The sequence below is a fragment of the Hemiscyllium ocellatum genome, chromosome 11 (genome assembly GCF_020745735.1).
Source record: "Hemiscyllium ocellatum isolate sHemOce1 chromosome 11, sHemOce1.pat.X.cur, whole genome shotgun sequence".
Classification (NCBI taxonomy): domain Eukaryota; kingdom Metazoa; phylum Chordata; class Chondrichthyes; order Orectolobiformes; family Hemiscylliidae; genus Hemiscyllium; species Hemiscyllium ocellatum.
In genome coordinates, this window is record NC_083411.1 from 60,072,749 (window position 1) to 60,086,006 (window position 13,258).

Below are 13,258 nucleotides of genomic sequence, written 5' to 3' on the forward strand. Positions count from 1 at the left end.
AAATATTGAACTTGATATCGAGTCCTGACAACTGCAGGGACCCCAAATGGAAATGGGATGCTGACCAGAGTTTCCAGATGACCTTGGGCTCCTTTCATCACAGCTAACCCATTTTCACTCACTAATGGTCCCCATAAGCAACTTTTCTTTCGCCCAGGCTCAACAGTATCCATTCCTTTGTCTGCCCAACAAGTGTTCTCTCTTTGTGTGGGCTCCATCTCCACCTGTTGTTCACTCCGTTCTCCCAATCCCTGTCTTCAGTGTATATCCCATCTTTTCCTAGCAACAATGAGTTCTGAAGAAGGATCACTGGTCCTGAAATGTTGACTCTGCTTTCTCTCCACAGAAGCTGTCTGACCTGCTGAGTTTCTCTGGCAAATTTTGTTCTTGTTTCAGATTTCCAGCATCCACATTCCTTTGCTTTTAGAATTCCGCAGGTGGCAGAACAGCCTGATCCCTATGCCCTTAACTTCCAGACACATGAGAGAAATTATGTTTGAGACACAGAATTGTTCATTCACTTTTAATCTGTAGCAAAAGCTTCCCTTCATTGCTAAGCCTTCAAATGAGGCCTTGTGCAATCATATTCTTCAATTTCTGTTTCTGTTGGGTATAATTGCGTTGTGCAGGAAGAGATCTTGAACCCTTCCCATTATAGTGCACATTCTCTGCTAGCCCTTTGTATGAGCCAGTTAAGAGAAAGATGCGGCCGTTAATGTTTCCTTTGATTTGTTCACACTCTACCCTCCTCCTCTGCATTATATACCCTCCCCACCTCTCCTAGCCTTCTCCCTTTTCACCGATGTTCCTTCTGTTTCTCTTCAGTCTCCTCCTGTGATGATCAGCTCCTCCACTATCCCCTATGATATTCCTGCTTATCCACCACCACCACACTGTTTTCTTTTGGCTCAGTTGGCTGAATGGTTGATTTTAAAGAGAGTGATGCTGGAAAAGCACAGCCGGTCAGGCAGCATCTGAGGAGCAGGAGAGTTGATGTTTCGACCATAAGCTCTTTAACAGGAAGATGATTCCAGCACCACACGTTTTGACTCTGATTTCCAGTATCTGTAGTCCTCACTTTCTCCTGGATGGCTGATTTACAATGGGGGGGGGGGAGGTGGCACCAACAACACAGGTTCAACTTCTGCATTGACTGAGGTTACCAACAAACAATAAAAATGTGAATTAAGAAGATTGATAATCCAACCATCAATAAATCGTTTTGGAGGTTTGACAACTCATTCTGACCTGGTGAGTGTATACCGATTTGAAGAGAAGTGTGTTATTTTCAGTTGCTCTTGACTGGTAACTCAGTTGCCTTGATGTTAGATGCTGCAACTCAGCATCATGTCGTGATCATCGGCATCAGAATTTTCTCCCTCACTGTCTGCAAACATGCTTAGCTTAGCCTAGCCTTAGGGGAGACAATGGCCTACTGGTATTATCGGTAGACTGTTAATCCAGAGATCCAGGGAATGTTTTGGGAATCCAGGTTTGAATCCTGCCACAGCAGATGGTATAATTTGAATTCAATAGACTCTGGAATTAAGAGTCTAATGAATTCAAATGAATCCATTGTTGATTGTTAGAAACACCCCTTTGGTTCACTAATGTCCTTTACGGAAGGAAACTTCAATTATTACTTGGTCGGGCCGACATGAGAAAGTGAGGACTTCAGATGCTGGAGATTAGAGTCAAAAAGTGTGGCGCTGGAAAAGCACGGCTGGTCAGACAGCATCTGAGGAGCAGTAGAGTCGATGTTTTGAGCTTAAGCCCTTAATCAGAAATGAAGAGCTTGTGCTCAAAACGTCAACTCTCTCTTTTCGCAGCAGAGAGCGGCGGGAGCTGGGCGGAAGTTCAGGCGGAGCGCAAAGTCGGTCGGGAAGGTAAGTGATTTGCTATTAGAGTGGGTGTGTTAAGAACCTAAATTAAGAGTCCACAGGCTTGCTACAAAACAAGGGTCTAAGGAAGTTTTTAATCGAAGAGTGAGGCTTCAGCTCAGGAGTCTTTGAAAAGGAGGTTGAGTGAAGTGATTACGCCACAGTTGAAGAGGGTGAAGACATGACTGCCCAGCTGGTTCAGTGCGCTATGTGCTTGATGTGGGAGGTCAACGACTCTGGTGTGTCTGACTCGTACATGTGCGGAAAGTGGGTGCACATTCAGCTATTGACCGCGCATATTGCAGCGCTGATGAAAGAACTCGAGGACCTTAGGCTCATCCGAGGGAATGAGATCTTTCTGGACAAGACCTTCAGCGAGGTTATTACACCAATCATGCCAGAAGAGAGCAGAAGAGAGCAGACGATGAGGAAGGCAGAGAGGAGACAGGTGCAAGAGACCCCGGGAGAAGTACCTGTCAGGAACAAGTTGAAGCTGTTGGAAACAGTGGAGACTGATGACACTGCCAGTCCGCGAGGCGGCCAGGTCTGTCAATCAAAAGTTGGCGCAGAGGCAGAGCGGAAGAGTCGGACATCGCATAGAGCCGTGGTAATAGGGGACTCCATCGTGAGAGGAACTGACCGGTGTTTTTGTGGCATGCAGATGGGATTTAAAGATGGTGTGTTGTCTTCCTGGTGCCAGGGTGAAAGACATCGCGGACAGAGTGCAGGAAATCCTCAAGGACGAGGGTGAAGAGCCAGAGGTGGTGGTACATGTCGGCACAAATGATGTCGGGAAGAAGAGGAGGCACATACTACAGCGGGACTTTGGAGAACGAGGAAGAAGGCTGAAAAGCAGGACGTCCAAGGTGGTTATCTCTGGTTTGCTTCCAGTTCCTCGGGCTGGTGAGGCCAGAAACAGGGAGATAATGGACTTGAATGTGTGGTTGGGGAACTGGTGCAGGAAGCAAGGATTTAAGTTCTTGAATCACTGGGGTACATTTTGTGCAAACATAAATTCGACAAGAGAGACGGTTTGCACCTTAACAGGTTAGGGATCAGCATTCTGGCAGGCAGGTTTTCTACTGCAACACCGCTACATTTAAACTAAGTAGCGGGGGGGAGGGGACAAACTGGATGTACAAAAAGGAAGTTGAAGGAAAAGTTAGAACAAGAGAAGTCAAGAAAGACAACTGTATCAATGAGGCAGAAAATTCAAAAAGGGATCATGCTGTAAGGTTGAGTGGAATAGGGGTTGATGGGAAGGGTGAGAGCAGTAACAAATTAAAAATGCTGTATATGAACGCACGAAGCATTAGAAATAAGATGGATGAGCTTGAGGCTCTTTTGGAAATTGGCAGATACGATATTGTGGGGATAACTGAGACGTGGCTTCAAGTGGACAGGGCCTGGGAAATGAATATTCAAGGCTACACGTGCTATCGTAAGGACAGACTGACGGGCAGAGGGGGTGGAGTGGCCTTGTTGGAAAGGGACGATATTCAGTCCCTTGCGCGGGGGGACCTAGAGTCAGGGGATGTAGAGTCAGTGTGGATAGAGCTGCGAAATACTAAGGGTAAAACGACCCTCTTGGGAGTCATCTACAGGCCCCCAAACAGTAGTCTGGATGTCGGATGTAAGTTGAATCAGGAGCTGAAATTGACCTGTGGTAAAGATGTTACTACAGTTGTTATGGGGAATGTTAACATGCAGGTAGACTGGGAGAATCAGGATGGTATTGGACCTCAAGAAAGAGACTTTATGGAGTGCTTCAGAGATGGATTCTTAGAGCAGCTGATGCTGGAGCCGACCAGGGAGAAGGCAATTCAGGATCTAGTATTGTGTAATTAACCAGAATTAGTCAGAGACCTCGAAGTGAAGGAGCCATTGGGAAGTAGTGACCATAATACATTAAGTTTCAATCTGCAATTTGAGAGGGAGAGGGTACAGTCGGAAGTGACAGTACTTCTGTTGAATAAAGGGAACTATGGAGCTATGAGGGAAGAGCTGGCCAAAGTTCAATGGTGCAGGGATGACCGTGGTGGAACAATGGCAGATATTTCTGTGTATAATGCAGAAGTTGCAGGATCAGTTCATTCCTAAAAGGAAGAAAGATCCCAGGAGGAGGCATGGGTGGCCGTGGCTGACGAGGGAAGTTAAGAAACATATAAAGTTAAAAGAGAAAAAGTATAACATAGCAAAGATAAGTGGGAAAACAGAGGACTGGGAAGCTTTTAAAGAACAACAGAGGATTACTAAGAAGGAAATACGCAGAGGAAAAATGAGATACGAAGGTAAACTGGCCAATAATATAAAGGAGGATAGTAAAAGCTTTTTCAAGTATGTGCAAGGCAAAAAAATGGTTAGGACTAAAATTGGGCCCTTGAAGACAGAAACAGGGGAATATATTACAGGGAACAAAGAAATGGCAGAAGAATTAAATGGGTACTTCAGATCTGTGTTCACTGGGGAAGACACAAGACTGGGGAAGACCCTGAGGTAGCAGTGACCGAAGGACCTGAACTTAAGGGAATCTGTATTTGCCAGGATTTGGTGTTGGAGAGACTGTTAGGTCTGAAGGTTGATAAGTCCCCGGGGCCTGATGGTCTACATCCCAGGGTACTGAAGGAGGTGGCTCGGGAAATCGTGGATGCGTTGGTGATTATTTTCCAGAATTCGATAGATTCGGGATCGGTACCTGAGGATTGGAGACTGGCTAATGTTATACCACTTTTTAAGAAAGGTGGGAGAGAGAAAGCAGGAAATTATAGACCAGTTAGTCTGACCTCAGTGGTGGGAAAGATGCTGGAGTCTATTATAAAGGATGAGATTACGGCACATCTGGATAGTAGTAACAGGATAGGACAGAGTCAGCATGGATTTATGAAGGGGAAATCGTGCTTGACTAATCTTCTGGAGTTTTTTGAGGATGTAACTCTGAAGATGGATAAGGGAGATCCAGTAGATGTAATGTACCTGGACTTTCAGAAAGCTTTTGATAAAGTTCCACATAGGAGGTTAGTGAGTAAACTTAGGGCGCATGGTATTGGGGGCAAAGTACTAGATTGGATTGAAAATTGGTTGGCTGATAGGAAACAAAGGGTAGTGATAAACGGCTCCATTTCGGAATGGCAGGCAGTGACCAGTGGGGTACCGCAAGGATCCGTGTGGGACCGCAGCTTTTTACAATATATGTTAATAATATGGCATCAGCGATAACATTAGCAAATTTGCTGATGATACAAAGCTGGGTGGCAGGGTGAAATGTGATGAGGATGTTAGGAGATTACAGGGTGACCTGGACAAGTTAGGTGAGTGGGCAGATGCATGGCAGATGCAGTTTAATGTGGATAAATGTATGGTTATCCACTTTGGTGGCAAGAACAGGAAGGCAGATTACTACCTCAATGGAATTAATTTAGGTAAAGGGGCAGTACAGAGAGATCTGGGTGTTCTTGTACACCAGTCAATGAAGGCAAGCATGCAGGTACAGCAGGTAGTGAAGAAAGCTAATAGCATGCTGGCCTTCATAACAAGAGGGATTGAGTACAGAAGCAAAGAGGTGCTTCTGCAGCTGTACAGGGCCCTGGTGAGACCACACCTGGAGTACTGTGTGCAGTTCTGGTCGCCAAATTTGAGGAAAGACATTCTGGCTATTGAGGGAGTGCAGCGTAGGTTCACAAGGTCAATTCCTGGAATGGAGGGATTACCTTACACTGAAAGACTGAAGCGACTGGGCTTGTATACCCTTGAGTTTAGAAGACTGAGAGGGGATATGATTGAGACGTATAAGATTATGAAAGGATTGGACACTCTGGCAGCAGGAAACATGTTTCCGCTGATGGGTGAGTGCCGAACCAGAGGACACAGCTTAAAAATACGGGGTAGACCATTTAGGACAGAGATGAGGAGAAACTTCTTCACCCAGAGAGTGGTGGCTGTGTGGAATGCTCTACCCAAGAGGGCAGTGGAGGCCCAGTCTCTGGATTCATTTAAGAAAGAGTTGGATAGAGCTCTCAAAGATAGTGGAATCAAGGGTTATGGAGATAAGGCAGGAAGCGGATACTGATTAGGAATGATCAGCCATGATCATATTGAATGGCGGTGCAGGCTCGAAGGGCTGAATGGCCTACTCCTGCACCTATTGTCTATTGTCTATTGTCTCCTGCTCCTTGGATGCTGCCTGACCAGCTGTGCTTTTCCAGCACCACACCTTTTGACTCTATGACTGGGTTAGAAAATATAAATCTTTTATTCAAAAAGAAAGAAATACAGAGCAGTTAACTTACTATCTATCATAAGTAAAATGTTAGCAATTATTATTAAGGAATTTGTGGCATGACAATGTAGGTTTTGAAGTAGTCAAATAGAGCCAGTACGGTCTTGTGAAGGGAGAGAACATATTTCACCAATTTGTTAGAATTATTTCAGAAATAATATGAGTGTTTGGATAATGGGGAAATGGTGGATGTACTTTTTCTTATATTTCCAGAGGCATTTGATAAAGTGTCACATTAATATTTATTGTAGAACATAGGAGCTCATGGTACAGGGGTTAGCATATTGACATGGACAGAAAATTAGCTGGCTAATAGTAAACAGAGAGTCAGCACAAATGTGTTTTTTTTTCAGGTTCTCATGATGTAACAAGTGGCGTGCCTCAGGGTCAATTCTGGCATTTGAATGATTTACAATTTACATCAATGACATAGATGAAGCAGTAGAAGACACAGTTACCAAAGTTGCTGATGACATAAATTGGAAAGTAATTTTCAAGGAAGACATAAGGGGGTTATAAAAAGAGAAAGATGGTTTAAGTCGGTGGGCAAAGATGTAGCAAATGGAGTATAATGTAGGAAAACATGAAGTGTTTCCCTTTTAGCAGGAAGAATAAAAAATAAAACATCATATCAAAATGATTAGAGATTGCAGAACTCTGAGAGACAGAAGGATGCGTGACAATCAAAAGTTACTGTGCAGATGCAGCATATAGAGTCATAGAGATGTATAGCATGGAAACAGACCCTTTAGTCCAATCTGTCCATGCTGACCAGATATCCCAACCCAATCTAGTCCAACCTGCCAGCACCCAGCCCATATCCCTCCAAACCCTTCCTTTCATATACCCATCCAATTGCCTTCTGAATGTTGCAATTGTACCAGCCTCCACCACTTCCTCTGGTAGCTCATTCCATACACGTACTACCCTCTGTGTGGAAAAAAGTTGCCCCTTAGGTCTCTATTATATCTTTCCCCTCTCACCCTAAACCTAGGCCCTCCAGTTCTGGACTCCCTGACCCCAGGGAACTTTGTCTATTTATCCTATCTATGCCCCTCATAATTTTGTACACCTCTATAAGATCACCCCTCAGCCTCCGACGTGCCAAGGAAAACAGCCCCAGCCTGTTCAACCTCTCCCTATAGCTCAAATCCTCCAACCCTGGCAACATCCTTGTAAATCTTTTCTGAACCCTTTCATATTTCACAACGATGGCACAGTGGTTAGCACTGCTGCCTCACAGCGCCAGAGACCCGGGTTCAATTCCCGCCTCAGGTGACTCTCTGTGTGGAGTTTGCACATTCTCCCCGTGTCTGTGTGGGTTTCCTCCGGGTGCGCCGGTTTCCTCCCACAATCCAAAAATGTGCAAGTTAGGTGAATTGGCCAAGTTAAATTGCCCATAGTGTTAGATGAAGGGGTAAATGTAGGGGAATGGGTCTGAGTGGGTTGCGCTTTGGCGGATCGGTGTGGACTTGTTGGGCCGAAGGGCTTGTTTCCACACTGTAAATAATCTAATCTAATCTTTCCAATAGGAAGGAGACTAGAATTGCACACAATATTTCAACAGTGGTCTAACCAATGTCCTGTACAGCCGCATCATGACCTTCTAACTCCTGTACTCAATACTCTAACCAATAAAGGAAAGCATACCAAATGCCTTCTTCACGATCCTATCTACCAGCGATTCCACTCCAAGGTCTCTTTGTTCAGTAACACTCCCTCCGCCCTTACCATTAAGCATATAAGTCCTAAGATTTGCTTTCCCAAAATGCAGCACCTCGCATTTATCTGAATTAAACTCCATCTGTCACTTCTCAGCCCATTGGCCCATCTGATCAAGATCCTGTTGTAATCTGAGGTAACCTTCTTCGCTGTCCACTACACCTCCAATTTTGGTGTCATCTGCAAATTTACTAACTGTACCTCTTACGCTCACATCCAAATCATTTATATAAATGACAAAAAGTAGAGGACCCAGCAGCAATCCTTGTGGCACTCCACTGGTCACAGGCCTCCAGTCTGAAAAACAACCCTCCAATATATTTAGGAAAAACGAAGAGTGTGCTGCTGGAAAAGCACAGCAGATCAGGCAGAATCCAACGAGCAGGAAAATCAATGTTTTGGGTATGAGACTTTCATCAGGAGTGAGGCTGGTGGCCCAAGAGGGCTGACAGATAAATGAGAGAAGGAGTGGGCTGTGGGTAAGGTAGCTGAGAATGCGATAGGTAGATGAAGTTGGGGGTGAAGGCGATAGGTCAGAGAGGAGGATGGAGTAGAAAGGTGGGAAGGAAGATGGACAGGTAGGACAGGTCAAGAGGGTGGTGTCCAGTTGGAAAGTTGCATCTGGGATAAGGTGGGGGGAGGGAAAATGAGGAAACTGGTGAAATCCACATTGATCCTATGTGGTTGGAGGGTCCCAATGTGGAAGATGAGGCATTCTTCCTCCAGGCATCGGGTGGTTAGGGTTTGGCGGTGGAGGAGGCCCAGGCCTTGCATGTCCTGAGTGAATGGGGAGTTAAAGTGTTCGGCAATGGGGCAATGGGACTGTTTGAGCGTGTGTCCTGGAGATGCCCTCTGAAACGTTCTGCAAACTGGAGTTCTGTCTCCCCGATGTAGAGGAGACCACATTGGGAGCAACAGACATAGTAGATGATGTGTGTGGAAGTGCAGATAAATCTCTGACAGATGTGGAAGGCTCCTTTGGGGCCTTGGACGGAGGTAAGTGGGGAGGCGTGGGTGGAGTTTTGCAATTCTTTTGGTGGCAGGGGAAGGTGCCAGGATAGGAGGGTGGGTTGGTGGGGGCATGGACTGAACAAGGGAGTTGCAGAAGGAATGGTCTTTATGGACCATGGATAGGGGTGGGGAGGGAGATATATTACCTAGTGCATTCTCAGCTATCCTCCCCCCAGCCTCATCCCTCTCCCATTTATCTCTCAGCCCCCTTGGCCCACAAGCCTCATTCCTGATGAAGGGCTTATGCCCAAAACATCAACTCTCCTGCTCCTCAGATGCTGCCTGACTGGCTGTGTTTTTCCAGCACCGCACTCTTCAACTTTGATCTCCAGCATTTGCAGTCCTCACCTATATATTTGGGAAAACTAATATAACTTTATCATTTGCTGCAAGGCTGAGTGGATACAAAAGTAGAGATGTTAAGCTTCAGTTATACAGTGCACTGATGGTTCCATAATGTGAGAGTCTGTATACAGTATTGCTTGTATTATGGAAAGAAGGACGCAAATATATTCAAAGCAATTCATAACAGCGGTAACCTTATTAAATTATGTGGAGGTGCCAGTGTTGGACTAGGATGTACAAAGTTGAAAATCACATATCACCAGGTTATAGTCCAACAGGTTCTTTTGGAAGCACTAGCTTTCAAAAGTTTGCTTTGAATTCTATGTCATACGATCTTATACTCCATAACCACCTGATGAAGGAGCGGCGGTCAGAAAGCTAGTGCTTCCAAATAAACCTGTTGGATCATAACCTGGTGTGTGATTTTAACCTTATTAAATGGTGGAGTAAGCCCCAGGGACAGGATGGCCTACTCCTGAGCCATGTTCCCTTATTCAGATATTTGTGTTGAATGGGAATGTAGTTCAGATACTGAGTGGGGAGAGTTGGTAATTTCACAAATCCCATTAATGCAATGTTCCCAGGCAGTTAAAACTGGAGGCAAAGAGTTAAGATGTACATGAGGGGTCATGATGTCTAAATCTAGGATGTATTTAGATTAGATTAGATTACTTACAATGTGGAAACAGGCCCTTCGGCCCAACAAGTCCACACCAACCCTCCGAAGAGCAACCCACCCAGACCCATTCCCCTACACCTAACACTACAGACAATTTAGCATGGCCAACTCACCTAACCTGCACATTTTTGGAGTGTGGGAGGAAACCAGAACACCCGGAGAGTGCTCACGCAGACACAGGGAGAATGTGCAAACTCCACACAGACAGTTGCCTGAGGCGGGAATTGAACCTGGGTCTCTGGTGCTGTGAGGCAGTAGTGCTAACTACTGAGCCACCATGCCACCCATAGGGTCATAAAGTCAGAGATGTACAGCACAGAAACAGATCCTTCATCCATGGTATCAGATATCCTAAATTAATGTAGTCTTATTTGCCACTCTAGACTATTCCTATTTATATATCCATCCAAAAGCCTTTTAAATGTTGTAATTATACCAGCCTCCAAAACTTCCATACACACACCACCTTCTGCATGAAACTGCGCCCCAAGGTCTCTTTGTTCAACAACGCTCCCCAGGACCTTAACATTAAGTGTATAAATTCTGCCCTAACTTACTTTTCGAAAATGCAGCACCTCACATTTATCTAAATTAAACCCCATCTGTCACTCCTCAGCCCATTGGCCCAGCTGATCAAGGTCCAATTGGACTCTGAGGTAACCTCTTCACTTATTTGATCACGTGAGATCACATTTGGAACACTGCAGGTAAATTCTGATCTCCCCATTTCAAAAATGACTTTCAGGTGAGAATGGAGAAGAGGGAACAGCAACATAATTGAATCCCACACACAAATGAATGAGGGAATATTGAGCATCGAGTTAGAATTGTGTTGGAACAGTTCTGAAGATGAGTTGTACCAGACTGGAATCAATATGTTAGTTTCTTTCTCCACAGATACTGCCAGACCTGCTGATTTTTTCCAGGAATTTCTGTGTTTGTTTCAGATTTCCAGCATCTGTAGTATTTTGCTTTAGTTATGATGTGGAAGTGACAATGTTGGACTGGAGTGGACAATTTCAGAAGTCATACGATGTCAGGCTATAATCCAACAGGTTTATTTGAAATCAGAAGCTTTCAGAGCACTGCTCCTTCATCATCTGATGAAGAAGCTTGTGATTTCAAATAAATCTGTTGGAATATAACCTGACATTGTGACTTCTGAATTTGCTTTAGTTAGAATTGTGCTTTTATTATAAGCACTTACATGTATACATTTTTCAAATCTCATCAAAGTCTGAATTTGAAAGTAAGAGTACGATCATTTTCCTGTGTAACATTTTTGAATTTTCCATTTAATTTTAGGCTGGGATTTACTGGCTAAATTTAATGGATCATTACGTTACGGACTGGATTCTCGTTATAACAGCTCTCCTGCAACTCATCGGTCTCAGCTGGATCTATGGTCAGTCAATCATAAAAGAGACCGAAACAAATAAACATATTAAATTTAAAGTACTTTGTGAAAATTAAGGTTTCTTTAATAAAATCAGACCAAATGAATCAGATGCTGGCAGACGTGTATCAGAATTCACTTGCTCTTCCTGACAATGAAACCTAATTGGTTCCAGAAACCAGCATGAAACACACAACATCATTTTTTGCATCCTTCACTCAGGATCCACTTGTTTTTGCTGGATTTCAGCCAATTTTACTACAGTCATTGTCTTGTTAATTGCTGATACTTGTATTATTGCACAAATCCAAGATCACATAGGGAGTTTATCTTTCTGCTGTTAGATTGCTTCACAAATATGTGATGTACAAAGGTTCCTGACTGACCTTCAGTAGCAGTGATAATATTAGCAGCCAGCTTGCAGTTACTGTGTGTTTGTTGTATGTAGTGAGGCAGCACAGAGCCCAGACTGTGTAAGTATGAGTTTTATAGCAATATAAGTACTTAAGACAATGAGACCATAAGACAGAGGAGTTGAAGTAGGCCATTCACCCCACTGATTTTGCGCCACCATTCAATGAGGTCATGGCTGATTTGACTATCCTTCACTCCACTTTCCTACCATTTCCCCACAATGTTTGATTCCTTTACTGATTTACAATCTATCTTACATGAATAGACTTATATACCTAGCCTCAACAGCACTCTGTGGTAAAAAGAATACCGCTGCACTCTAAGAGCAAAAAGTCTTCCTCATCTCTGTCTTAAATATGTAACCTCTTGGTTCTCAGGAGATGCCTTCTGGTCCCAGACTCTAGCATAAGTGAAAACAGCCTCTATTCCTATATCTGATCAAGCACAATCGTTAACAATCATATACTTTTCAAAATAGATTGCCTCTTATTCCAGGAAATTCAAAAGAGCTCAAGCCCAAACTACTCGAACACTCCTGAAAAGAAAATCTCTCCATATCCGAAATTAATCTCATGAACCTTCTTTGGACTGCCTCCAAAGCCAATATTTTTTTTGAGGGGGAGATGATGATCTGATGATATAATCGCTGGATTGTTAACCCAGGTACTGCCTTAGGGATCCAGGCTCGAATCCCATCATGGCAAATGGTGCAATTTGAATCATAAAATCTCTGCAATGTGGAAGCGGGCCATTTGGCCCAACGAGTGCACACCAACTCTTTGATGAGCATCCTACCCAGACCCAGACCCCTACCCTATCCCCGTAATCATGCATTTCCCATGCCTAACCAGCCTAGCCTGCACATCCGTGGACATTATAGAGGAAATTAGCACGGCCAGTCCAACCAAGCTGCATAACTTTGGACTGTGGGAGGAAACTGGAGCACCTGGAGGAAACCCATACAGACATGGGGAGAATGTGCAAAATCCACACAGACAGCCACCTGAGGCTGGATTTGAACCCAGGTCCGTGGTGCTGTGAGGCAACATTGCTCACCACTGAATCACTGTGCTGCCCCGTTTTATTGAATTCAATAAAAATCTAGAATTAAGAGTCCAATTATGACCTTGAATCAATGTCAATGATTGAAAAAACCCCTCTGGTTTGCTAATGTCCTTCAGGGAAAGAAACTGCTATCCTTACCTGGTCTGGACAACATGTGACTCTGGACACATAGCAGTATGGTTGACTCTTAACTGCTCTCTGGGATGGACGATAAATTCTACTGAGCCAGTGGCATCCTCATCCCATGGAGGAATAGAAACTGTTCCGAATATTCCAGCCATGGTCTCACTAGTGCCTTGAACATTTATAACAAAGCTTACCTATTTTTGTATTCTGTTTGCTTTGAAATAAAGGCCAACTATCCATTTTCCTTCCCTCATACCCATAAAATTTAAAGGCCAGGCTTTTCAGATTTATGCACAAGGAACCCCAAGTCCTTCTGTGCTGCAGCTTTCTGCAGTCTTTTCAGT

At 44.2% G+C, this 13,258-nt stretch overlaps 1 pseudogene; it reads left to right on the plus strand.

The window, feature by feature from the left end:
• Window positions 1-13,258, plus strand: part of LOC132820025 (sodium- and chloride-dependent neutral and basic amino acid transporter B(0+)-like) — a 174,068-nt pseudogene that overhangs the window by 71,160 nt on the left and 89,650 nt on the right.